The 27,814-nt window shown below is 44.2% G+C and overlaps 1 protein-coding gene and 1 long non-coding RNA gene across 2 annotated transcripts in view; one reads left to right on the plus strand and one right to left on the minus strand.

The window, feature by feature from the left end:
• Nucleotides 1-8,830, minus strand: part of LOC144587535 (uncharacterized) — a 35,478-nt gene extending 26,648 nt beyond the window's left edge. Inside the window, exon 1 of the long non-coding RNA XR_013542676.1 lies at nt 8,694-8,830. This is a non-coding gene — a long non-coding RNA (uncharacterized LOC144587535). The remainder of the gene's footprint in view (nt 1-8,693) is intronic.
• Nucleotides 8,831-8,842: 12 nt separating this feature from the next.
• The window catches only part of KCNS3 (potassium voltage-gated channel modifier subfamily S member 3), a 43,806-nt gene continuing 24,834 nt past the window's right edge, over nt 8,843-27,814 (plus strand). Inside the window, exons 1-2 of the mRNA XM_073001904.2 lie at nt 8,843-8,999; nt 27,344-27,448. The gene's annotated coding sequence lies outside the window, so the exon portion shown is untranslated. The remainder of the gene's footprint in view (nt 9,000-27,343; nt 27,449-27,814) is intronic.

A 27,814-nucleotide genomic window follows, 5' to 3' on the forward strand; every position in this document is an offset into this window, starting at 1 on the left:
GCCAGATAGATTTTTCTCTTGAATGCCTTCTGCACTTTAAAACTCAGTTGAAAATCTGGTGCGGTTTCCTGCCCTCTGCGAAGCAAGCTTATGCCAATAAGTACTCAGTAACTGGTCATAGTGGAATGGTTCTGATTGAAATTTAAATGAATTCAATCGCTGGAGAAAGGGGGTTAATCCCAAGCAGGGGTGGTGGGGGAGGTGACAAGTCAATGTGGGGTGGTGAATGTCAAAGCAGGATTCGCAAGATCTTAAGAGTCCCAATTCAGTCACCAAACTCCTCGGTTGACCAGAGGTCAGTTGCTCTCACTCAGCCTGAACCCAGTAGATTGTTCCAAGGGTAAACTGGGGGGCTGGTGGTGGTGGGGAAGCACCATTGTATGTAGCCTTGCATTTAAATTCTGGCTGGACCGCTGAGTGGTTTAGAAGATTTCTGGCTGTGGAGCCAGAGATTGGGAGTTTGGTTTCCCACTGGGTCTCTAGGGAGAAGTAAGCCACTTCTGTGTATTCTCTGTCCAGGAAACTCTAGAAAGGGTCACCATAGGTCAGAATTGACCTGACGGCACATGATTGTTATTAATGCCTCAGTAAGAAAAGTCCAAGGCCTATCTAGTCCAGCACGCTGTTTCCCGCAGTGGCCAACCATTTACGTCTGGGAAAAAAAACACCTATGACCATCTACAGTGATATGAGAGTCATTTCCCCCCTCACTGACTCTAATGACTGAAATCTGGAGGCTTTTGGCCTCTGAGCTGGGGGCTCTCGCGACTACTAGTTATCGACAGCCCTACCTTCCATGAACTTGTCCAATATTCTTTTAAAACCATCCAGATGGGAAGCTATTACAGTGGGGTCTTGACTTAAGAACGGCTCGAGTTAAGAACATTTTGACTTAAGAACCACTCTCATAGGAAAATATTGACTTGACTTACGTACTTAGATTTGAGTTAAGAACTGAAAAAAACCCATGTGGGAGGCAGGGAAAGTGCAAAATGTGAACTTTCAGTTAACTGTTGGCCAGTGAAAAGGGTGACTGTCTGCTTCCTCACTCCTCCCAGCGTTTAGAGAGTGGATTGGGAGACAGTCTTCGGACTGCCTGGACTGTATTTTCCCTGCCTTCCCTGAACCTTTCTTGACCTAAGAAAAAAAGAAACAAAATATCTCCCTCTAGTGGTCGAAGGCAGAATAGCAGCTTCCCATTAGTTTCTATGGACGGAAAAGAGCAGATACGGATCAAATGGTTTTCAATGCATTCCTATGGGAAATGCAGATTTGACCTGAGAACTTTTTGACTTGAGAACTGCCTTCCAATACGGATTAAGTTCTCAAGTCAAGACCCCACTGTAATATGTTGTGCAGTTACAGATTCTGCAATATAATGAAAATTAAAAATTAAAAAAAAGACAAAAAGCTTGTGGCTCCTTAAAAGACTTATCGTATTTTTTAATGTGAGCTTTTGTGGATCAAAACCATTTCTTCAGACATATGGAATAAAATAAGATACAGACTTCACAAAGAGAACGCTCATTGGCTTTAAGAGTCTGGGGTATATGGTTTCATCTCAGTAATTTATGACGGATGTCTTAAGAAGTGGACTTCATCCACAAAATCTCATGGTAAATTATAATAGTTTGTCTTTAAGGTGCCATAAGCTTTTTGTCTTTTTAAAATTATTGTTCATTCCCCCCCCCCCTTTGGATTTTGCCTGATATACCTGCATTAACTAGCACGGCTACCTCTTCTAAAACTGCAATGCAAGGGTGATGCACTGTGTGGAGAAACTTCTTCTGTCCAGTTGGAGATCCCACAGAAAGAAGAATTGCCAGAGAATAAGGAAAAGTTACTTGACTGGGCCACAACTGATTCTGGGAGCTATTATTTAAGCAAATAGCATAGTTTCAAGCTCTGGGCTTTGGTTCTGTCTGAAAAATGCCCCTTCCCTTATCTAATGCTATTTAATATCCTTATGAAGTCACTGGGTGAAGTCATCTGGAGTTGTTGGGCATTGTGTTATCAGTACGCTGATGACACCCAGCTCTACCTCTCCTTTTCTCCAAATGCAGTGAATGCTGCTCCGTCCCTTGAACATCTGGGGTGGATGAGGGCAAATGGACTGAGGGTGAATCCGGACAAGATGGAAATCTTGCGCGTGGGTGGCCCTGGCGTCAGTGGGTTGGGGAACATCCCTTCCTTTGGGGGAGTGACTCTTCCCACGAAGAATGAGGTTCGGAGCTTGGGCATCTGCTTGGGCCCGGATCTCACCATGGAAACTCAGGTGACATCTGTGGTCCGGGCAGCCCATTTCCATCTTCAGAGAATTGCCTATCTGCTTCCCTATTTAGACGTGGGGGCACTGATGACTTTGATTCAAGCACTGCAGTGCTCTCTATGTGGGGCTATCCCTGAAGTTGATGTGGAGACAACTGGTCCAGAATTTGGCGACCAGATTAATAACGGGTTAAAAAAATTTCAGCACATCTACTCCATTCTGGCCACCCTTCATTGGCTACCGGTCCGTTTCCGCATCAACGTCAAGGTTATGATGATAATATTCAAAGACCTAAACAGTTTAGGAACACAGTACTTATCAGAACGCCTGCTCCCAGCCAGATCTGTCTGTAATACCCATTCTTCACAGGCAGGGCGGTTGACGGCCTTGACCCCAAAGGAGGCCCGGAGGGAAAGAACAAGAGACTGGGCCTTCTTGGCAGTCGTCTCCTGCCTGTGGAACAATCTGCCCATGGAGATCCGCCTGGCACCCTCGCTGGATGGGTTTAAACAAGCATTGAAGACTTGGCTCTTCCCTTTCCTTGAGCATTAAGTTTTTGATATCTCAGTTTCCCTTTTGCCATCCTTTCGTCATCCTTTTTATCATCTTCATAGCCATCTGTTTTAATCTATCCTACTAGTTATTGTATCTGTTGAATATTTGTTTTATTTTTTTATGTTTTGATATTGTGTTGTTTATCTTGCTGTTAGCTGCTCAGAGTGGCCTGGTTGCCAGAATGTGCGAGATATAAATCCAACAAACAAACAAATCCTCTCTATAATTACAATGATTTGCTACTATCCAGATAGCCCCAGTTAGAATACTCGCCCTGTACATTTTCCTGCTCATTCCCTCTCTCCTCACTGCCAAGATCCCCTGGGACGATGTTAACGCAAGAACGGTTTACAGACACCAAAGAAAATGTTGCCAGCAGTGGTGTAAGGCCATATGTCATTCTGCTTCCTTTCCAGATCATATCGCTGGGAACTGATGGTGTAGTCCTAAACATTATGCAGTGGGCTTTTGGAACACAACGTAAGGGATTTGCTCCCTGAGGCAAAGGAGCTGCTGGGTGGGTGAGAGCTGTGGTTCAAAAAAGTAACTGTTCTGCCACGAGCAAGATGCCCACCCATCATGTACAGGAACAGACTACATGGAATCTTCTTTCAACACTAACTCCCTGCAGAGCAGGCAACATGTCCTCTTCTGCCATGCCTCTGACAGTGACGGCACTGATTCCCTCAGGACTAATCACAAGACAGGAGGAAGGGCTGAGGACCGTCACCCTCCATAAAGGGGTGGGGGGGGAACCTCTGTAGCCGAGCTATTCCCTAGTAGGTCCCAATGGGCAGCAATGCTGAAACCTGAAGGGCAGAATGGCCTTGTCTATGTATGAGAAGGGCAAGGCTGCTCCGAGAGTGACTGCATAAACAGCCATTGACAGAAGCAGAGGTTGTGGGAAGCAGTGTGTCCCTTCAGCTCTCTCAAAACAACTGCTCTCCTGGTAAGCCTTTGGCTTTCCTGACATCCAGCCCATGATTATTAGTGGATCCCACTTCTGACTCTCCCTCCTTCAGCTAAGAAACTACCCAGTTGGGTTTTTTAAAGCCCTGTTGTGGCCTTGACTTGATTTCTCAGATTCTGTTGTATGGCTGCTCCTTGTCCACCTTCCCTACCCCACCTCCGTTTGTGACCTAACCTTTTCTTGGCTTCTTGTCATTTGCTGCCCAGAACCAGGGCCGTCTCCTTTATGACCGTTTTCTTCCCTTCCCACTTAGAGAAACAACCTCACTGTGCCTCATGAGAGATAATTGTCTTGTCCTGCATTCACATGAGGACAATGTGAAACATAGCCTCTGCCTGGAAAGCAGCACAATTGTATTATTCAGAGTACGATGAGTGTACTGTACAAGTTTCTTTCCAAACTGTAGATAAGGATGGGCAACTCACAGCACAAAAACAACACACACATCTCAGAAACTACCTGTAGAACCTGCTACATTGGGTCAGGTGACACCACGGGTCCTTACCTGCAAGCAGAAGTGGGTTTTCACTCCCCCGATTCTGGTTTGAAATGGGGTTCACAAGAGGGCAGAATTGCTAAGAGCAGTGGGGGGGGGAGGAACAGTCATCCTGATTGCTTGGTAGGGGTTTAAAATACCCTCATCCCGGTCATGTTGCTGAAGATCACTGGAGTGCAATGCTTCAGCTCCTTCCCTTAGATCAGAGGGAGACCCCATCTGCAGCAGGTGGTGCATGCATACCACTGTCCCCATGAAATCCCCAGATCCTCCTCTATCTTCTTCAATGTTGCCCCCTTTTCCCCCTTCCCTCATCCCTTTCCTAAGTAAAATCTTCTCCTGAGCAAGGCCAGCCCCCCTTTTGATAATCATCATCTTAGAATGCCAGAGCTGGAAGGGATCCTATGGATCATCAAGTCCGGCCCCTGTCAAGGAGGCCGAGTGGGGAATCGAACTTCCAACCTCAGCCTCCACAGCCAAATACTTAAACCACTGAGCCATCTAGCAGTTTCCATGGTTTCTTTCTAGATTATTATATGCTAGATAGCTGAGGCACTAGGCAGATCAGAACCTGGCATGTCCATGTGTGCTATCAAGTCAATTTTGAGTTATGACAACCCTTTCCAGGATTTTCCTAGGTAGAGAATACTATTCCCTCCTTCTGCAGGTGCTCTAGGATTGTGCAGCTTGCCCAAGGCTGCATAGACTGGCTCTTCTCCCAGGAGGCACAGCGAGGAATCGAACTGCCAACGTCTGGCTCCCCAGCCGGATACCTTAACCACTGAGCTATCCCGCTTGCTACTCTCATGTAAATATACAGGGCTGACACAGTATAACCTGTTCATCCCTTTCCTATCCCTGTTCAGCCTGTGTGTCATTTCCATAGACAAGGGCCACTGGTAAAAATGGGAAAGGAGCCAGGATTCAGACCCTTAGGACACACATCTGCATTAAATAAATAAATAAATATCTGCACATGCAGTTACACATACACACAATACAATGGGTCCTGGGAAACTGATTCAGAGCTGGGAGCTAACAATAACCAGTTTAAAAAGTGGCCTGGAAGGCACCATTCTCCTCTGTTTTGCCAGGCAATCCTGCAACATGACAACTGTGTAGGTAACTATCAGCTACCAGCAAATGCACCATCCTCTCGCCACCAAAGTGCTCCATAGTTGGGACCAAGTCCTTGGATTTCTCATTTTAATTACTGCAGTCCATTAAAGCTTTTGTGGTTTGGACCCATTTTTTTCCCCTCCCGCAACCCGTGTTTCTCACAATGCTGATTTTTACTCCTGCAGCATCCTGTTAGGGTTGCTGTTAATTTTGGCCCTGAGTTAAAACATTGTTGTGCCACTGCTTTGTATTGGGTTTTTTTCTCACAAACAAATATAAAATGACAAACTGTGCACAAGTTTGTCCAGACAGTATAGATACATTTAATGGCGCTTATCACTATGTTTTTGCTCAAGTGACATCAGGGGAGGAGACTGACAAAAGGGTTTAATGGGCTTTTAATGACAGGAGATGTTTCCTGAGTGGGCCATTCTCCAGCGCTTAGAAACGCTAATTTTGGGCTACAAATTCTCATGGGCCACAAAGGCTGGAGGCACCCTGCGCACTGAATTCTGAAGACAAAAACAAAACAAAACAAAACAAAACAAAATTCCCTCCCCCTGACATTGTGTGTCGCTTATGATGCTGTTCTCACTCCTTCTGCAGCATTCCATCAAGATGGTTTTAAAGTGGAGGCCATGAAACAGCAGGATGGGTGGCATCGGCCCAAGACATTTTGCTGCCTGAGGCAGGACAGCAAGTGGCACCCTTCCATTTGGCTGAGAAAAAGGGCTTAGAGATCAAAGCCACACAAGTTATTTTGGTGCCTGAGGCAGCAAATGTTTCTGGGGTTTTCCCCTATTTCTAGCATTAAAATACAGCAATAGGATATTAAAAATGTATCCCCCCCCTTCTGAAATCTGCTGCCTGCAGCAGCCACCGCACTCCACCTCATGGGAGGGCCAGTCCTGATTTTAGAATTTTATCTCGGCTTCTTCCTCCAAATCCATAAGTAAGATGGGGTGTAAACATACTTCTGTTATTTTCAGGAACAGAATGGGAATGTGACTACATGTTCTCCAATATAAGGACTCTTGCCTCCCTCCCTTCAGCATCACTTGCCTGCACATGCACACAAATTACTCTTCCAGGTTTCCATCCAGCTTAAACGCTAGGCTAATATACAGAGCAATTTTGTGCATTACTATCCATTATGATGCCTCCTGCCCAAATCTTGCTTCCGTAAACATTAATCTCCTTCTGATTGCTGTGCAAGAAAGAGGGAATTCATCTTGCTTCCATGGGGATAGCCTTACTGGAGAAAAGGGAACCTGTTTATTGCTTCTGCATATATACATGCACACTAAGAGAGACATTACAGTGGAAGTATTTGCTCTAGTGCTGGAGAGGAGAAATGCACTGTGTTCCCTGCACACATTTCATCATCACTACAGAGAGGATGAACTCCCTGCCCTTTGCCGCTGTTTGGAACCTACAGCTTTCCTGACCCTTTTGGCTATCAGGAAATGAGGAAAAAGTTGGCCTCTGGATACCTCCCTGTTTAGCAAACAAAACGGGCATTTTCTGCAGATGCAGGTGGGTGGCATCAATACTCCCCACGTCCCCTGGCTCACAGTTATTTACTCCTGATGCCCGACACCTTGTCCTATGCAGCAGCTTTCGACCCTTTTTAAAACCAAACAACCAACCCTACTTTCTCAAGACTACTCTGGCCACTGAGGAATGGCCACGCAGAGGAAGCGGGCCAATCCAGGCAACCCTCTGCTCCACCTTCCATGGCAGGGCACCTTCTCACCAAGGATTGGTTTCCAGTCCTACCTGGATCTGCCTTGAACGCAACCCTGGGACTTTCCGCACCCAAATCATGTGCTCCGCAAGAGAGCTTAGGTAAGGGGTCCGGCTCAAGACTTTTGACTGCCTCAGGCAAAGAACAAGATGTCCCTCCTCAAGGAATTTCACAGGCACAACCAGACTGGAAGGGCTACCGAATCACAGGACTCCACCCTCACCCCCTCACCCCTCAACCCTGGGGAAAAGACAGCCCCTTCCAGCACACCTGGAACTGCTGGATATACTGTACCTGGCGGTGGAGTCTGAGGTTAGGCGTTGGAGTCCTCCCACTGGGCCTCTTTGACAAGGGCTGGACTGGAGGATCCATAAGGGCCCTTCCAGCTGTGGCCTTCTAAGATGATGATGATGATCATGCCTTGAGAACAGCATAGCACTTTTTGAGGTGCAGGGCAGAGTTCACGGCACACCCGAGTTGCCTTCCAACACCCCAGGACTGCAGGGCACTCCACCACATCTGCCACCTGAGGTGGCCACTGGCGTTAAGGCGGGTTTTCCCCAATGGCCTTCCCTGTGTACCATCCTTTGGTGTGTTTTGTTTGTTTGTTTGTTTGCATATCTTTTCCTCCTCGGGGAAAAGGAAATGCAAACCAGCATCCACATCACCTCAGGAAAGGCCACAAGCTACCCAAACATTCCTGGATTCCAATCCCCATCAGCCACAGCAAACCTGACCAACCCTGGTGAGGCATGACAGGAGCTGCCACTCCACAGACATCCAGGCAGCCTCACCCGAGGGGTGACTCTTCGGCGCCCTCCACTTCCTTCGTACTTCGGGCGAGCCTACGGATCGGTGACCCGCCCAGGCATCCCACGGTCAGCAGCCCTCCCTGCTGGCTTCCTTCCTCGAGTCACTCCATCTCACTCCCGTTCGGTCTTACTCCGGGGCAGGCGCTGACCGGTCAGCCAGGGGCTAATACCCCGAGCCTTACTCCGGAGTAGCCCTTCCTCCCCCCCCCCCGCGCGCGCACCGGCCGGCGCGGCCAGTTTGGCGGGCTTGCCTTCGACCCGACCCCCCCCGTCCCCGCCAAACCTCGCCGTGGGGGGGGGGGGCTCAGGTGCTTCGGGGACCCAGCGCCGGAGGTTGTGTGGTGCGTGTCGGGAGGGAGTGTGTGTGGAGGCGGGGGTGGGGGGTTGTATGCGTTGTCCTCGCGCCGAGGCGCCCGGGCGAGCGCGCCCTTCTTCCCCGCAGTGGGGAAGCCGCCTCGGGTGAGGGCGTCGGAGCCGGGAGGGAGAAGGACCGCGGCGCTTCTCCGGGGCCGGGGCGCAGGCGTTTCCGCAAGCCGGACCACTCCGGGGCGAGCTCTCCCTCCCTCCCTTCCTCCGTGGGAATCCCCCCCCCACGGGGAATCTCCCGCCGCCCCTTCTTCCCGCCCAACCCCGTCGCTGTCTCGGGAACGGCAGGCAAGGACTCGCCCTTCTCCCGCTGCCTCCTCGCCCGCCCGCCCGCCGGCCCCGCTTCCCTGCTGCCTCACCGCTGTGCGCCCGCGAAACTTTCCTCCGCGCTTGGCAGGCGCGGCGGCGGCACCGGCACCTCCTCCTCCTCCTCCAGCCGGGTGGGCTTTTCCTGGGCCGCCTGCCTCCCCTTTTCCGCCGCGAGGGAGGGCCCCCGCCCGCCCGCCTATGGAGCCCCGGGCCGGGGAGGAGTCCGGAGGGAACTCCGGCGCCGTCGGGGAACTCCGCGCCGGGACCCGCCCGGCTCGGGGTGCCTGGGCCAGAGAGGGCGCCCTCTGCCCATGCTCAGAGGCACCCGCGGCCGCGAAGGGGCAGGCGCGCCGGGCGTAAGTACCAGCTCAGGCGCGATCTCCGGGTGGGAGAATGGGAGAGAGGGAGGGAAAGCCCCCCTCAGCTACCTGGGTGTGATTTTTAGCTCGATAGCCACCTATGAGTCCTTCTGTTTTCCATTCTTTTCCATTTCTCAAAGAGTATCATTTTTTTTAAAAAAATTGTATACTTATTGATCTTCGTCTTAATATTGCCAGTTAAGGGTGTAAGATGGCTCATCGTTCGTCCTTTTAAATACTACTGTCTTCTAGTGATGTTAACCCCCGTCGTCTGCACATTGTTTTCAAGCTTAGCTGTGGTCTTCCGTGGTTGTAAGCCGCCTGGGGGTCCTTTTCCAGGAGAAAGGCGGGGTAAAAATATTTTAAATTAAAAAAAAAACAAAAACAAATAAATCCTAATATCCGCAGAGATATTGTCCTGGGATAACGGTTCATAAATCGGTTGATCGGAGTACAGGCTTTGCATCCCTGTATTGATGGAGGGGTGGGGGTGGGGGGTGTTGCAAAACCGAAGGCTTGGTGACATTGGGCTGATGGGGTAGGGATGAAATTATCTCCTAAAAACAGGGCTTGGTTTGATGATTCAAGGGGCAATTAAGCCTGGCATCTCTTGGAAATGGGTCTTCCACGTTGAAACTGCCTTCCTGCGATCTGTCTGTGTGAGACTGGTGTTTTTTGGTGTGCACTTTTTGGGGGTGGGTGAAGCAGTTTTCCAGCCCTGGGTTCTGCTGCTGTTTCTGGGACCTGCGATATCTGTGACCTGAAAGGAGATATCAGCCCATTCTTCTTCAAATTCCTTCCATGCCACAGAGAGCAGCCGTGCCTTTATATTTTGAAAAGTCCCTTAGGTGGATTTCCTGTAAACCGTTAGTACGCTGTGCTCAGTGCACCTCAAGCTTTCTGGTGTGCGGGAAGGTGGTCATAATATTGCTGAACCAGAAGGAGAGTCTTTCCCTTTAAATCAAGGTATTTTGTTGTATTGGATTTCTCTTCCCCCCCCCCCATATTTTTCCTTGAATTAACTATGCATCTTTTTAAACAAGGCAGTGGGTCTTATCCTGGTCAGTAGCATTTGCAAAGTCTTTCTTCCTTTCATCTTTTCTTTTCATCCAACATGATCAAAATTTGGAGACAACCGTTTTATGTTTGTTAGAGTTACTAACCCGGTTTCCTTCTTTGTCCTGTATTAAAAGTCCCAGCTCAGGTTCTGTAACAAAAATTGAGGTAAGAATAAGAAACAACTCCAGGAAGTTTCATGGCACATCGTCCTTGCAGGAAATAATAATAATAATAATAATAATAATAATAATAATAATAATAATAATAATAATAATAATAATAATAATAATAATAATAATGATGATGATGATGATGATGATGATGATGATGATGATGATGGTGGTGGTGGTGGTGGTGGTGGTGGTGGTGATGATGATGACTGCATTGTGCCTCCTGAGAGAGAGGGGTCAGTCGGTCGAGATCACGACGGAGAGTGCGTGGCCATTGGGGTGACATGCCTCACTCTCTGTATGGCCCTGGCCAAGCTGTGAGGTCCCAGAGCACCACCAGAAAGACGGAGGACTGGGAAACCACTTCTCAGTACAGTATTTTGTATCTGGAAACCCTGGGAATATCACTGTAGGTCAGGACTGGCTTGATGATGACCATTGGTCTCCATTTAATGCACTCCTCCTATGGCTTCTGCTTCAGATGTTGGTTCATACACAGACCCAGATACTCTTTGGGACCGAGTCAAACTTAATGTGCTCATGACTGACGTGCCCCATTACTTTTAGAAGGTCTGCCCTCAGCATGGCTTAACCTTGTGTGCAGAGCACGTGGGCATTCCAAATAGCTCAGCCCAAAGCCTTGTAACAAATGCAGGGTCTCTTTGGGGATTTTCTTCTCTATCCTCTTGCAAGGTGACATGCAAGCTAGAGGACTTCAGGGGCAACGTCTTTTTCTTTGCTCTTCCCTGACCTGGCAGGTGTTTTGCCACATCTTTCCTGATGAAGAGAACCAGAGTTCTTGAATGCATGCACATGCCTTTTCTGTTTCTGTACTAAAGGTATTGCCGCCACATGACATTTATGATGCTAGGGACAACTTTACCTGTTGGATCATGGTCTGTCCTGGGGCTTGCTGGGCTGAGGCTGGTTGGTAGAGGAAAGGAAGAGCAAGAAATGTCCTGGCCATTGTTGGCCATGGAGTGGACTTTCTTCAAGGTACGTGCGGGATACGGTTCTGATTAGATCCTCTACCTGTGGGACACCAAGTCAGTGGAAAGCAGAAGGTGACAGAGAGGAAGAGGGAGTAAGAAGCAAGAGGCAGTAGCAGGAACACACAGTTCTTGAAGATGGGTGGAGGGGTGGCTTTGGTCCTCATCAGCTCTTAATTCTGATCTTACAATTGTTCCTAGAATTGTTATTACTGTACTGTAGTCTGTGTGTTTTTATTGTGGTACTCATCTTCCCTAAAAGATAACTTAAATGTCTTAGAAATAAATATAGCCTTGCAAAAATGCCTCCCCAGGCAATTGCAGTTCCCTCCACCCTCCATTATATTAATTGGAAGAGAACTGAAGGTGTCGGGGATTCCAAGAAATTCACTGTGGTGGATTCCCTCCCCTCCCCACCACTCCCCACCCCCCACTTTCTTTCTCAATTCTCCTGGCTGTGCAATAGTTACTGTATGTTTTAGGAGTGTTGCAACCCATTAGCATGAAATAATCCCTTTCGGCTGCTGTTGGCTCTCATCCTGTGGCAAGATGGACAAGAAGTGCGGTTGCTTGCTTTGTTTTGCTGAGTCTGTGGCCCAACTTGTGAGCAAAAGCATGGGAGAGCAATTAATTATATGAAGAGGTTCCAGCACCTATCCCACCCCCACTTCCCAGTTGGTTCGTCCTAGCTTTAGAAGGAGCTTAAGTAGTATGTAGGAGAAGACCGCAGGCACGTTGACTGTTGCGTGAATGGGTTTTGCGGTGTGTGTGATTGAGTACCTTTTAACTTCTCAGTGTCTCCCATAGATCTTCTGTGTGCCCTTCTTTGAAAAGGATGCTTTTTAACACCCTGGGTTGGAAGCTCTTCAGAATCAATGCAGTTTCTAAGGGCGAACCCGGGCATGGCATTATTGTTATTTCCAGAATGTTTAGCACTGTTCACGCTCCATCTTGAAATGCTCCATGTGCACGTGTCTGTGGGAAGCAAGGATCCGAAGCAAATTTGGAGCAAGGAGCTATCTTGGAAAGAGGTACATCTGGTAGGGAAACAGGCTGAAGGGGAAAAGGGTTGTTGACATGCTTTTCTTGCTGTGCCTCTGATTTGAACCCCCCCCCCGACAATGCATTTCCTTTCTGTGCCTTGTGCTAAAAGAAAAGACCACTGACCTAAATTGTTTAATTCTAAATAAATGTGTTACAACTGGAACATACAGGTTGGTCTTCCTTTTTATGAGAGAGAGAGGATGCAGGACCAAGTGTTGGCCACTGTTGTGGTAATGAATTGCATCAGGTGTCATAGCCTGGGCTCAGTGGGGGGAATCCCTGACAGCTAGTGGGTATCTTTTCTGTGCTCCAATGTGTCTTTGAGATGGTTGGCTAGCAGGTAACCCAGACCTGTCCATATTTATTTAGAAGCTGTTCTGGAAACTGGCTTTGTTGCTAGCTATACTAAAGTGCCTTCTGGGCAAATGGCTTGTCCAAGCCGCCTTCTGATAGGTGTTGGACTTTTCATGCTCATTAATGAACTTTTCTTGCTCATTCATCTGGGACATTATGCAGAGTTGCTTGCTCAGCGTATCAATCCCTAGCAACTCTGCACAGTGGTTACAGTGCTAGAATGAAACTTGGACCAGCCACTCTTTCTCTCACCATTGATCAACCTTGCAGGGTGGTTATGCGGATAAAGGTGAGGAAGCAGGCAGTCCATGTAGAAAGGCCTTGAGCTCTCTGGAGAAAAAGAAAGAAGTGTCAAGGACTATCATTGTTCCACCTGTCGGCCTCTGAGCTGAGGACAGAATTATGGCTGAACTACAGAGGACAACAGAAGCAATGATTAGACAGCCATTGTGTACTTTCAAGAGTTAGAATTAGGGATTGGTGAGAATTTCATTTGCTTCTTTTTAATTATAACTTCTACACTTTGCAAATTTCTTCATAGACACAATCAAAAGGAGTTGAGATTTCAAAATTTTGAATGTGGGAGTAAATGAAATTGATGGTATTCCCCCACCCAGGTTGAAAAAGTCTGAATTTGAATCCTTTTGTTGTTCACAGAGTCTGTGATACTTAATTTTTTTTTCTGGCCAGTTCTTTATCATCAGCAGCTACATAACAAGAGGCTGCGACTTGATTCTCTCTGTACTGGAAAGAACATGAACACATGGAATGTGTGTATTGCAAGTTTTTGAGAATTTTGTTTGAATGGCAAGAACTTACCCAAAATTTCCTGATTTCATCTATTTGATGGGGAAAATTGAGATCAAAACAGTACAGGTGTGGGAAAAGTGGAACTGACTGATTCTTTTATCTCTAGTTTGACCTAGCAAATTTGAGTATGGATGTGTGATGCATTTGTCTCCACAGGCCAACAAGCATCTCTTTGTTTTGGATGTAAATTAATTGCAAAACAAATAGCCCCTCTGTGGGTGTGACTACACCGGGGAAAAATGCAGGAAATGCCATGGATTTGTGGTGGGCTGATCCTAATTTTTTTCCCCATTGATCCCATGACACAAGTCGAAATGCGAATCAGCTTGGACTCTGCCCCCACATCATAGTCTTCCCCTGTGCTACGGAGGCTTCTACTTTAAAGAAAGGATAAATCTGTATTAGTTCAGGCAGGGGGTTGCTTGAATTGATTCTGAAAAAAGTGCCACATCAGCGCATACTCAGGAATGGTGAGCAAAGCCTGCAAGACCTGGATTTAACATTTAGTTAATAGGAGTGGATTTGCATTTCCCTCATTGTGTAGCTGCACCCTCAGCTGAGTGGTGGTTTCTCTTTGGTCAGTGTGAGTAGGATTCTACCTTAAAACCAATTCACATTTGAAAATGTGAACTTGGAAACAAAATACCACAGTTTGAATGTTAAAAGGTCTGTGCAGTGCTTTTTATTTTAAACAATGCCAGTGTGACAGTGTTTTCTTGTGATGAATGCTGCCATTTAAAATGTATATACACCTATACAACTGAAGGGTTCATGTATTTGTTTTGCCACTGAAACTCAGGACCTTTTTTTTTTTAACTCAAATTCATATATAAACAGTAGAGACCCCTTATCTGTGGAAGCAGAATCCGCAGTTTCAGTTATCCACAATTTACTGCAGCCCTATATGCAACATCCAAGGGGGAGCAGGACTTGTGGCCTTTGTCCCACCTCCTTGTATGTTGTATATAGGGTTCAAGAATTGATGCCTTTGAACTGTGGTGCTGGAGGAGGCTCTTGAGAGTCCCCTGGACTGCAAGGAGAACAAACCTATCCATTCTAAAGGAAATCAACCCTGGGTGCTCACTGGAAGGACAGATCCTGAAGCTGAGGCTCCAATACTTTGGCCATCTCATGAGAAGAGAAATCTCCCTGGAAAAGACCCTGGGAAAGAGTGAAGGCAAGAGGAGAAAGGGATGACAGAGGACGAGATGGTTGGACAGTGTCATCAAAGCTACCAACATGAATTTGACCCAAACAATTCAGAGATTGACACTGAGAAGAAAGTCCCAAACAAAAATATCAGGACAAATCCACCTGGTATACAGTTGCATTTGCCTTTCCTCCCCTCATTTTGCAAAAATACAAATGAGAGTACAAATAATGTAGTACCTTGCATTTGAGAATACATTTTGTCTAGCACACACATGTTTTCAGGGTAAGTGTAAAATTTAAATATGTAACCTCACATAGCTTAATGAACCTGAAAAGTCTAATCAGTTTAGTAAAATCCCGCAGACTGCTAGATTATAAAAAATGCAATACCTGTTAAATCATGTAAAGACAAGGTGGTTAAATTCTAATTGCTAGTCCCAACTAGAGTAAACCCATTGAATAAATGAGATTTTATAAAGCAGTTCTTAAATCCCATTGGTTCTGGTTTGAATTAAGAGCTAGCATTAACAGAAGAAAAATAAAAGATAATGACTTGGCCTCAGGAATGAATAAATCTCGCTGAAATTATGCCTTGCTAGTCATGTGAAAATTATGGTTGAATATGTTAAAAACAGAAGGAGAAAGACAAGGTCATGAAGTGATCAGAAACATTTGTAACAGAGTTCTGTACCTCTCTTTTCCTTACAGTAGCCATAGTACTGTGGTATAAAATCATCTCTTTTTGGGGGGGGGGGGGGAAGTAGCAAGAATGCTCCACAGCTGTAAAGCCAGACCTTTTGACATGAGCAGAAGAGTTTTTTAAAAAAACTGGGAATGCCTGCTTATATTTAAAGTAATTCTCTAGAGACAGAAGTATAGATGTGAGGTCAGAATGTGCGCTGAAGTAACCCTGTGAAGAGGGCAGGATGATCCTCAGTAGCAAACATTCCCACAGTGGCTGTTCCAAAAACTTGTCAACATTTCCCAGTGGAATGATTAAAAAGCACATTTTGGAAGACAAGGAATGGACAGCTGGCATTGGGTCCTCAAGGTAATCTTGTTTATTTAACGAAATCTTCCAGGGCAGTGAGAAGTAATAATGGCCTACTAATTAATGTCAATTATTAAGTGTCAAGGTATGGATGTTCTGGCTGGTAGAAAGTGGAATGCTTTAGGGGGGACAGTCTCCTTTGCTTTAAGAGACCATCCCTTTTCAGTGTGCTGGAGGATGATAAAAGTGGCGGCTCATCAAGGCTCAGGCTATTCCGAAGTGAGATTGATGTTGAGTTAGAAGCCATATAATCGTTAGATGGGAAGGCCTTCTCTTGTTTCTTGCATTTGACCAGAATTTGGGTGTGTTCTTGTTTTGTTATTGTAGCGACCCCAGACCTACTGGAGTATCCCACCCTGTAGTTAGGCTGCCACCAACCATTCGCTCTACCAAGTCACCCAGACCAGGAATGGATTTTAATAAACAAAAGAACAAGGTTTATTGAAAAAACAAACAGGGTAAATAAAAGGATCAGGTAAATAGGATACTGGAACTTGGTATAGTCCCAATCATACACATACAACAGATTGGTTCTCACGGAACACTTTAAGGTAACGCACAGACCCTGAACCTATCAGTTCTGGCTACCTAGATAGAAACCTGAACCTATCAGGTATGTACTGTCTGACGAACAGTTGTACCCAGTCTGACCCACAGACTCCAACTCCACTTCTCCACGTCAGCTCCCCCTCGATGGACTTCCCCCAAATATATATACAGTACAGCTCCTCCCCCCTGATGTCCCGCCTTCCACTCCCCATAGGATGGAACTTTCCCTCCAAACCCATGACAGACAGGTACCATCAGTGCTGTATGTGACAGTTATGTTTTTGAACAATGACTCCCTAAAAACTCTATTGATGGATTCTGGGATTTGTAGTTGAAAAAAGAAACATTTACAGGTTCTACGTTGAACTAGGGCCATCTCTGTTTCTTTAGACTGTCCTGTTTGCATCTCACTCTGTCAGAAAACCTGATTAAAACGTTTTATGTAAGGAACATCACACCTCAGGCTGTCTTCAGTGCACCCAGGCCAGGAGGTAAATGCAAAAAAGAAAAGGTACAGATATTTCCCATTGCTCTTTGACTGCAAAGTGGCTGGTTTGATTGCCTGCAGTTCCGGCAGTTTAAAGACATAGGTTTCCCCCCCTCTCTTTTCCTCCCTGTATGACCTCTTGCGTGATTTCCTTCAGTGACTTCAAATGTACCATCTGTTCTGGAATGCAGTTGTGAGAATATTTTTTCCCTTACTGCTGTTGGAACTGAATTTTGGACATGTGCAGAATTCTTTATTGCTGCTAGGAGAATTCAATGCAGAGTCGGAAATGTTTAATACAGGTCACACAGTAAAAACTGGCAAAGATAGGGCTTCAACCCAAGACTCCGACATGAAAATCCAGCCCTGTCATCTACCATGAGAATCATGTTGACATTACTCCATTGTTTTCTACTGTGTTCTTCTGTTGTTTCCAATTCCCTTTCTTTGTTCTTTGCTGTTTCTTTCACTTTCCCATCTACATTCTTCCTTTTTGTTCATGTATGGTTGAATTTGCACTCCTTTGGCATATTTTTAAAATGAAGCTGCCTTTTAAGCTATCCTTCCGCTTGTAGATTGCAGGGTCTTGCCAGGAGAACAGTAGAATGTTAGCTTAAAACAACTGATTTGGGTTTGTTTTTCCATAGCAGAGGTGGAGAATGTATGATCCTCTATAGAAGTTGATGGGCTGCAGTTCTTGTAAGCATGAGCCTACAGAGCCAGTGGTTCAGGATGCTGCAAACTGAAGTCAAGCAACATCTGGAGGGTCACTCAAGCCCCAGCCATGCTGTATGGGTTCACTTAGGCATCTGTTTCAGTAGTAAATGAGTCCTGCTATTGGGCTACAGGATCTGACAGCTTACGGAGACATGCGTTACCAGCCTCTTGTTACTGTGCCAGGTGTTATCTTTACTAGGAAACAAATGAATACCACTTCCAATTTACATTAACCATCTAGGCAACCTGTGTTGTTTAGTGTTATTTCAGTGTAGGTAAGAAATAGAGAAACGAAATATGTGTGATGTAATGTACTGGTTGTATCTGTGGCAGCATGGCGCAAGGCAACTCAACACTGAAAGAACTAGACTAGCACACATCCAATACCTGTTTTCATGTCCCATTAGTTTGCTTTCTGGAAAATGAGTGCACACAGAATTAACAGTTATGCAACTGAGCAGTGATGGGATATGTAGAGAGCTGGGGATGCATGCCTGTCAGTCTGCAATTGCAATGTTTTTCTGTCTAGGTACAGACTAGTAATAAGCAGATTATGAAACAGTGGCCCCCAATGTCCTGCTGTTCTGCACAGAGACAGAAGGTAGAGTGCAATTGGTTAATTCATGTATATATAGCTAATATATTTGGACAGAGCACCAGTTATCATTGGCTGAAGTCCTATTGTTTAGCCTAGTAAGTTAAAAGTAGAGTAGGCAAGTTGGATCAGTGGGGATTTGGTTAGTCATCTCCTCCATATGTTCCATTGATTCAGTGGACCTACTCTAATTGTAACTAATCAGTCTAAGCAACAGGGTTTCTGCCATTCATTGCTCACTGAGGTTTACACATTTCCAGGAACTTTCTTTAAAGAGAACCAGAATTTGGAGAACAGCATTCTGCACCATGCATCTCTCTTCTGTGGCAGTGATGCCTTAGGTTCCAGTGTCAGGAATGGATGACAGAAGTTGAGCTGTATTGCACAGGCATGTTATCAGGAAATGTTGATTGGACAGGCTAACGAATATGCCATCTGACTAGTGGTTTCATACATATTACGGCAGCATGACTTATGTTTTGCTGATGTTTTTTAGATTGTCAGTTCATCAGTTGTACTCTCATTCTTGTAAGATACCGTGGGTGTGGATATCACATATAATAATTATTACTTTAAATACGTGTAATAACTTAATATTTCCTCTTAGGAACTCAGGGTGCTAGTTCTGGTACTTTTTTTCTCCCAACAACCTTCTAAAGTACGGTAGTTCAGGTGGAGGGCTCATGACTCAAGGTCACCGAATGAACTTTATGGCTGAGCCTGTTCCTTCCCACTACTAGTGCAGTACTCTTAACTCAGCCTTTCCTTACCTGATGTCTCTCAGATGTTTTGGACTACAGTTCCCAAAATCTCTGACCCAAAGGTCATACTAATGGGAGGTCTACATCCAAACCCCTGAAGAGCGCCAGATTGGGGGGAACTGATCTGAGCACTACCCTAAGCTGTCTTCTTCTGTACTCTGCAAAGATATGAAAGGACTGTAAAGTTTTCAAGAAGTGCATAAATTTTCCTCCTGTAGAGTTAAAAATCAAATTGGTTTAAAACATGGCAGAGACTGTATTTGGTCAAGATCACAAGAATAGCGTTAAGGGAATGAAGAAGACACAGGTGTATATTTGTGGTGTTGGGTTCCCTGAGCACTGTTCAGCACGGGGGGGGGGGGGAGAGGACCTCATTCGTTGGTGTTCCGTCTGCTTGTGCTTGTGTTTCTACTTCAAATGTTCCATCCTTCCCCTTTTAAGAGCTGGCCCAGATCTTTCTGGCACAGGGTTAGGGCATGGCCTCTTTTTAAGACAATTCTCATTGAGGTGCAAAATAGCTTTTTGCTCTGCCTTCCTGGACGGGTACTGAGAGTTAAAATGGGTTGCCCTGAAGATAAGGACCTTTCGAGCACCCGCCCAGATTGCACCAGATTTCATAGAATGGACGGGCCCTGTCAAACTCTCCCTGTCCCTTCCTCCTTCTCTCTTTCTTTCTTTCTTTCTAACTGGCAGATGCCCCAGAGAAATGTGAAAGTGGGGGGTCATTTTCTGTATGCTGCCCTAACATTTGCCTTAATGGAACATGAAGTACTATTGCTATAAATGGAAAATGTTCACTTTGGGGTAAAATACACTATATTTATCCAGTTTTTAGTGGGTTTTTAAAAAAGCTTTATTACCTCTTGAGTGAAACTAAATAGGACTATGGCTTGGACTATGAAAATGGCAGTGCCCATAACTGGTTCTGCTGGTGCAGCAAAATATCTAAGCAAGCAATGATTCCAGCGTCCACTTTTGGCTATATAGGACTTATTTTTATTTATTTATTTTGGAGGGGAGCAAGTACAGAAACTCGAGCTATTGATTTTCCTAAAGCTAATTATAGGGTGAAATCTTCTGTTCTTGACACGTGGGTTCCATCTTGAACCCACTCATTTTGGGTTTCCTTCTGCCTGGGGAGGAGCAGCGGCAAGCACTGTACACTCTTGGAGTAGAAAGGTTTGCAAGCTTCCAGCAGCAAATTCTTTTACCATCTAAATTTCTGTCAAATCCCAGTTATGACTCTGCCTAAAAGGCGAGCCTCCAATGAAAAAGGGACACTTTCAAACTCTGCGAGTGAGAATAATCGTGATTCTTGTACCCTTTTATCCAGGGATGTATTAGCTAGTCATTCCACAAGTAAATCCTGTCCTGGGCTCCTGTATCAAAAATGTACAGTATCTCCAGTTCTCCCCTTGCATGTTCATGTGATAATTTCTTTAAAGTTCCACTAAGCTTTAGGCAAGTCTATTTTGGAGGTATGTCTTCTTTTTCCAGGGAGAGACATCCAATATAGTTTCATCCTAGGAGGAAACGAAAAGCTCCAGTCAGATCATGGAGAAGAGATACCTGAACAGTCCCTTCAGTAGGCTTGGTGCAGGATGGTTATACAGAGCATCCCAATAATGGCTCTGTTAAACTAGGCATCAGTTCTTCCAGATGTCCGGAATAGAAGTAGACATACCAGTAGAGAAGTGGGTTTAGATCCTCAGTTAATGTGTCGACATAGAAGATGAGGGAATGTACGTAAGCAAGAAAAGACTATGCCTAAATTTAAAACACTCCTGCCCTGTGCATTTTCACTGTGCTTTTGCAAGGAATATTTTACCAGTTATTTAAAGAGGTATCATAAACAAACATGCTATGAATGTGGCTATGAATGACCTGTGAAGAGGTCATAAAAGGATACCTATTTTTGAAACCAACTATATAGGTGGATAGAGTGTGATCTCATATAGAATATTCTTTTCAAAGCAGAAAGTTTGCAGACTGTTAATTGAAATGGTTTGTTCAGTCATCCCACCCTCTTATCTTTGCAATACTGTATTATACAATCGATCTAGTAATGTCAGACATTGCTTAACTAACAGGAGTGAACATGGCTTGATTCCAGCATCTTGATTCCAGAATCAATTTTATGATAAATACCATTATCACACCAGTCAGAGAGGCAGAAAAATATTTGATGTTAGCCAACGAGGAATTTGGGTGGAAAGCTATTGTAGAAGTTACAATAATGGGAACACTTAAATCTTGCAATAGATTGTGCAAAATAGAATCTGTGTTAGGCTTTGGGAATCAGCAGCCCTCTGTGTGTTAATGAACAATCCCTTCCAGCATCCTTCACCACTGGGTTGGCTGTGTGTTGATAAGAAGTTAATGTTAAATACCAGCCGCCCTGCTCTGGATCTTTAGCGACTCATGGCTTAATGTAGATATCAATCCACAGAACCACCCTTCTTAATATGATTTCATTGAGGATTGACTGTGGCCTTCCTATACATCATGCATTCTTTGGGTGAAGAAGGAACCAAATGTACAGAGATTGGGCACAAAGCTATGCCTATGTACAATGTTTGCTACGCCACAGTGTGCTGCTGTTACAGGGACATAAGTCAGTTTTCACCAACCAGGGCACATGTTAATGGGAGATGGACTGCATCTCCCATAATCTCTGACCCGCTCAGACTGGTTGTGAATGATGGAGGCTATAGTACAGTACATTTGGAGAGGGGCTGACTGCGGAAGGCTGATCTAAGTTATGCCAGGCAAATATATAGTTAACTACAATTTGGACAGAAGCACTTGAAATATTTCAAGAAAATGTATCATTTAATGACACATTTTAAAATCAAAATCCACAGAATTTTGTGATTATTTTGTACTTGTCTATGTACGATGAAGGGAACTGAAAAAGCTGAGTTTCGGGTATGCTGCGTTTGCTCTTTACTTTGTAGATTGGAACTCTCTTTATTTCAGAAACTGAATTTTTCAAGGAGGAAAACATTAAGTCAGACTTCCTTTATAGATTAACATAAGCCTAGGTCATATCAGAGCATCATACTAAATTTATATGCTGCACATTATATGAGAACAAGCTGTTTGATTGAGAAGAGTTCTTGTTATCTTGAAATTAATAATCTCTCAGTGGTTTAGGTATGTTGTATGGGGTAATCTAACACTGATTTTATGACACTTGGACAGATCCTAGGTCCTCATTACATATATTAATCTGACTGTATAGCTGGATTGGGAGTCAGGGAGGGAGGAATCTATCTGCCTCCTGGGAGAAGAGCCAGCCTGTGTGGCCTTGAGCAAGCTGCACAGTCCCAGGGCACCCCTCCAGAAGAACGGAAGGGTAAATTGCTTTTGAGTGCTCTCTAGAAACCCCTGGAAGGGGGAAAAAAACTACTAAAGCAAATTAATAAAGGTGATTAAATCACAGATCTCATAAAATGCAGGAATTTATTTATTTTTATTTATTTATTTATTTGATTTTTACCCCGCCCCTCTAGACCATGTCTACTCGTACTTCACTTTCATGATGAGGAATTAAAAGTATAGATTATTACAGCTGCTTTGTTTTCCAAGCTGAAATAACCAAAAGAAAAGAAATGCAGGAAGGAAAAGAACTTACTGGCAAAGAACCTAAGAGACTCTTTTGGATGTGGCACAGCATTGTTATTTTAAGCTGCCACATCTAAAGCCAGCACAGCAATGGTTATGTCTAACCTCCAGCAGGAGAGGAAATGGCAAGGGTGGATGGGTGGACCTATATTCTGATTTAAAAGTTTGTAGAACTGAACTGAAATCTAGTAGCCAACAGGGATGGGGTCTCAAGTCCTGGGATTCACTGTCAAGTTGGACTTACATAAGTTGCAAGTTGCACCAGTGATTTGACTCAGACTCAACTTGGTTTTTTCCCCCTCAAAGACTTGGACTCACCTGGCAACTCAGAATCCACGCACCTCTCCTTTTTTCTGGGGAAAAGCTTATTTTTAATAGGGACTTGGACTTGGGACTTGTTACCAAAGACTTGGATTTGGGACTTGGACTCAAAGACTTCCTAACATCCTAGGTAGCCTACACTAGTACTGTATCTTATTTCTCCAGGTACTTCGAAGCAGGGATGTTATTCTGATTTGAATGTCGGGCTAATATTTTTATGGGGCAAAACTTTATCTAGAATTTTGTTTCCATTAATTGACTGCACATCCATTTTCCCCACTATCTTTTTCTAGTGAAGTAGGAGATATTGTAATTGTAGATTTTCTCCTGGGTTGAGCTTGGATGTGGTGGTGCTGCGGGTTAAACTGCAGAAGCTTCTGTGCTGCGAGGTTGGAAGACCAGCCATCGTAAGATCGAATCCATATGACAGAGTGAGCTCCCGTTGCTTGTCCCAGCTCCTGCCAACCTAGCAGTTCGTAAGCACATAAAAATGGGAGTAGATAAATAGGTACCACCTTGGTGGGAAGGTAATAGTGTTCCGTGTCTAGTCGCGCTGGCCATGCAACCATGGAAACTGTCTATGGACAAAACGCTGGCTCTATGGCTTGGAAACGGAGATGAGCACCACCCCCTAGAGTTGGACACGACTGGACTAAATGTCAAGGGGAAACTTTACCTTTACCTCCTGGGTTGAAAAGCTTCCCATTGTTCTTTAATGTATTCATGGCCTCAGCAAAATTATCTTAATGAGAGATAAATATTGCTTGCTGTTTTTACACAGATACATTTTATATGCTTAAACAACAACAGCTTTATCTGTTGGTGACATCTTCCGATATATGGTTGCTTTTTAAAGTTGCAGACATGGATCTTCCAAAGTTATACACTTCAGATTTTATGGGATCGCCTTGCACTTTCAGAGGTTGAAAGAAAATTAAAGCTAATGGTCCATGTACAAATGCCATGAACTATCTTACACAGGCTAGTTCCTCTTCCGTTTTTACCATTGTCTCTTTTCCTTCTTACCAGTCCATTAACCTTCAGTTATGAAAAAGTACAGGGAACGTAAACAAATCCTTTCTTTTTGAAGACTGTTCACATTGCATTTTAGTATGTCAGAGTCCTCAAATTGTGATCTTTCATATTCTCTCTGGAGAAAAACTTGACATAGAAGCTCAACATTACCAAGGATGGTGGCTGTGAAGGCATCTCCCCTACCAGTCTTCCTTGCATTGATGAGGAACGTCAGAAAGAAGCTTGTTATCACTGTGGTTCTTACATAATCTTTATGATGTTGTTGTTGTTTAATCGGTAAGTCATGTCCAATTCTTCATGACCCCATGGACCAGAGCACACCAGGCCCTCCTGTCTTCCACTGCCTCCCGGAGTTTGGTCAAATTCATGTTGGTTGCTTCGATGACACTGTCCAGCCATCTCATTCTCTGTCGTCCCCTTCTCCTCTTGCCTTCACACTTTCCCAACATCAAAGTCTTTATGTAGAACAACACAATGTAAGCCTTCTAAGTATATGCTTATGGGCTGCATGTGTATTCCATGTCTTCCCCATGCCCACCAACCTTCTTATTTTGAGCAGGAGAGTCTGAAGGGAGATTGGACATACATTTGTCTTCTTGATCAGGGGGAAAATGTATTAACACGTTTATCCTAATACAGTTGTTATAACCTTTCTTCAGATCTTCCATTTAAACACATGAATGTTAGGAGGGGAGAAGCTGCAGCATATGCCCCTTTGCAATTAGACTTCTAAATATCTGTGTAAGGTTTACAGTATTGAATGTTCCTATTATGATGCAACCTGAGATGGCCTGTATCTCACAGATCCCTCAAAAAACGGAAGCTCTCTCAGAGGTTGGTTGGGGGAGTGTGGCTTATGAATTATTAATGTCCAAATTCTGCCTTTGGAAAGGACAGGTGAAAAAAAAGTCACCTTAAAGAGAAACTACTATATTTTAATGTGAGCTTTCATGGACAAGTCTGCTTTCTGAGACATAAAAGTCACATTTTGTGGCAAATACTTATCCATTTATAAATGGCCGGAAAGCAGAGAAATTGTGTTTTTGGGCACAAGTTGTTGATAGTGTGGCATTTCACATCTGGCAATGACCTTTTAAGACCCTGGTTCCCCTCCTAGTAACCATTGTTCTGTAAGAGAGATGAGTTCCACCAATTTCTGATTACCCTTTCTTGCCTCTTGTGGCTTCATTTATTATGTTTTGGAAAGTGGACAGTCAGGCCATCCATAACACTGTATAACCCCATGTGCTTGCCATTTACATATATTGGCCAGAATCCTATTGCTGACTTATGCTAGTGTCGGGAAAATCACCTACATTTTGCTGGCAAATTCTAGCTCATTAGCAAGATGTTGCTTGCATTGCTGTGCTGACATCTAATCGTGTGAATAGGTATGTGCCCAGAATACAACCAGCTCTGTTAAGAAGCAGCAATTTGCTCCCAAGACTTAACATCATTTCTTGTACACAAGTGTACATCTAGAGTAAAATTCTGTCCATTATCAGAGTGATATGCAATTCTAGAACTCTCTCTCTCTCTCTCTCTCTGTGTGTGTGTGTGTGTGTGTGTGTGTGTGTGTGTGTGTGTGTGAGAGAGAGAGAGAGAGAGAGTGCTACCACATTTCCGCATATAAAAAACTTTCCATGCTGCCCATCAGTTCCAGATTTCCAAAGCATTTTCCAATAGCTTAGTTTAAGAAAAGTATGGTTTTGATTACATGTCCAGTTCATATTTCTAAGGTTTTTGACAGTTCATAATCTAGATATTTATGTATTCCTGGTACAGTTAATTCTGCTTCCTAAACTCATGATAATAATACAGTTTTCCTATATTTTGAGCCTGCTTATGAGAAGTTCAGCTAATACTAATTCTCAATGTTTCAGCTGCATGGAATCCAAGAATGTACAGTATCTCCAGATGTTATCATGATAAACTAAATCAGAATTCTTGTCCTCAATGTAAACAGAAATACTAGTTCATGCTAATTGAATTTCTTGAAAATGTTGGGTCTAAACTCCTACATTTTACTTTTTATCATCATTAAGCAGTTTAAGGATGAGCAGGTTTTATCTGACAACGTTCATTGTTCACATTACATTAGACAATGTTCCCTTTAGATTGCTAACCTTACCAAAAGGCTGAGGGTTTTTGGTTTTTTTAAAAAAAAAAACAAGTTGAGAATTAAAGCAATTTGTCTGGAAATTAGTCTGAAATGAGGCTTTTTCTTCATCCAACATAAAGAGGTGTTCTAGTTACTCTAGTTTGCCTCTGTCACTTTGCAGAGACCTGTTAACTGAAGGACAACAATCTCAAAACCTCACAACTCACCTTACCGTCTCAAAACATTTAAGAGGAGGTGGTGATTTGGTGACTTGCTGCATACTGTTTAATTTTAGGGCCAAAGATATAATTAGTGATCTGTAAACCGGTGTACAACTGTTTTATCTGGCTCATTTATAACTGCCTGATAGTGATTTTTCAGTTTGCCCTGAATGCTGAGCCACTGAGTTTGTCGCATTTAAGCAGAACAGAATATGAATGATGGGAGTGTCAGCTTGAAGTGCAGGTCGCGTTAGAATCCTCTCAGCATGTGTTCTCTTCAGAGGAAAAAAATTGTGTCCAGCAATAGTCTTCTTGAATATCTGGGGAATTACATCCTGTAATCCCCAATCCATCTCATTCTCTCAAGTGATAAAATTTATGAAAAGGAAATGCACATGTGGGATTAGGAGCACACCTGGCTTCTTATTACACTGTGTTGATACCTGGTATTACTGCTGTAGACAGCCACTGCCCCCTCCATCATCTGCCAACATCTAGGTTCCCTGGAAAAAATGTATCCGATTCAAAATTTTAAAAAAGTGACTAGCCTGTGCATTTAATGGGATATGTAATCCTGTTAGGAGTAAGGGACTTGCCATATTGCCTAAACTTGTATCCATTTACTAATTGGATGATTGCATCAAACTAGGTAAGCCAGGGCAACACAATCAATTATGGGAGATATTAATGCAGCCTCAACAGTGAATGACAAGAATAGTGTTCCAAAAGGTTGCTGAGCCTTGCGGGGTTTTTTTTCTGTTGTAAATTGGCTTTAACACATTTGCATACACAGATTTTCCAGTTGAAATGAACCTACCTCACAGCCTAGACGTACCGTTTTAATACTGTCTTGATGGAATGAGGAATAGGAGACTTTATTCTCCTAATTTGTTTTCTTTTCTGCCCGATTGCTGCCAGTTCAGTTGGTTGCCTCCTAAGCCAAAGGACCTAGGAAATCCAGAAACAGGTATATATATATACCTGAGTAGTATAGCATATGCATTTGTCTCAGAATCTGGGTAGCAGAACTCAGAGGGGCTCACAGTCTCCACCACAGAAATCCACTCTTGAGTTACCCGGCCTTGGTTGATTTATCTAATTTTGTGTGAGAACATAGGTGGAATCATTTTGTAATTGTTAATGTTCAATAAGTGGGAGTCAGAGGTTGTAACTGGACCAGCAGATTACCTGGAGATCTACCAGCAGATCCATATTTGTTTTCTGCCCTGATATAGGAAGCTTTATTCTCTGAAGAAAATTCACAAAACTAACATTAGTTTTGCTATGTTTTGATGCAGGAAACAAATGAAAATAATGGGACTGGGCAGAGACCATCACTAGCGCATACTACCAGTATAAGGAAGCAAAACGTTTGCTCCTGGTTGGTGCCGCTGGATCCAAAGGTATGTTCCATCTCATCTTGGGTCATAGTGTCCAGAGGGGTGTTGTATGCCGCTCCGGGCTCATTTTTTGGGCAGCTTCTAGTCGTATGTGACAAAGGAATAGCTGTCATAGCAAAAATTCCAAACAAGATTACTGTGAGATGGGACGCAGTGTTTCTCCTCTTAGGAAAACTGAGTTTTCTCAGCTTTGGCTGTGCTTATCTCTGTTTAAGGGCGAGGATCTCAGTTCTGCTATTCATCAACGAGTGGTCAATGTTTTGGCAAACACAGATTTATCTGCTAAAGCTGTGTGACATAAAACAGGAGGAAGGGATACCATCAACTACAAAATCTCAGTAATTGTAGGAAAATAATGTTAAAAAAGAA

The sequence above is a fragment of the Pogona vitticeps genome, chromosome 1 (genome assembly GCF_051106095.1).
Source record: "Pogona vitticeps strain Pit_001003342236 chromosome 1, PviZW2.1, whole genome shotgun sequence".
Classification (NCBI taxonomy): domain Eukaryota; kingdom Metazoa; phylum Chordata; class Lepidosauria; order Squamata; family Agamidae; genus Pogona; species Pogona vitticeps.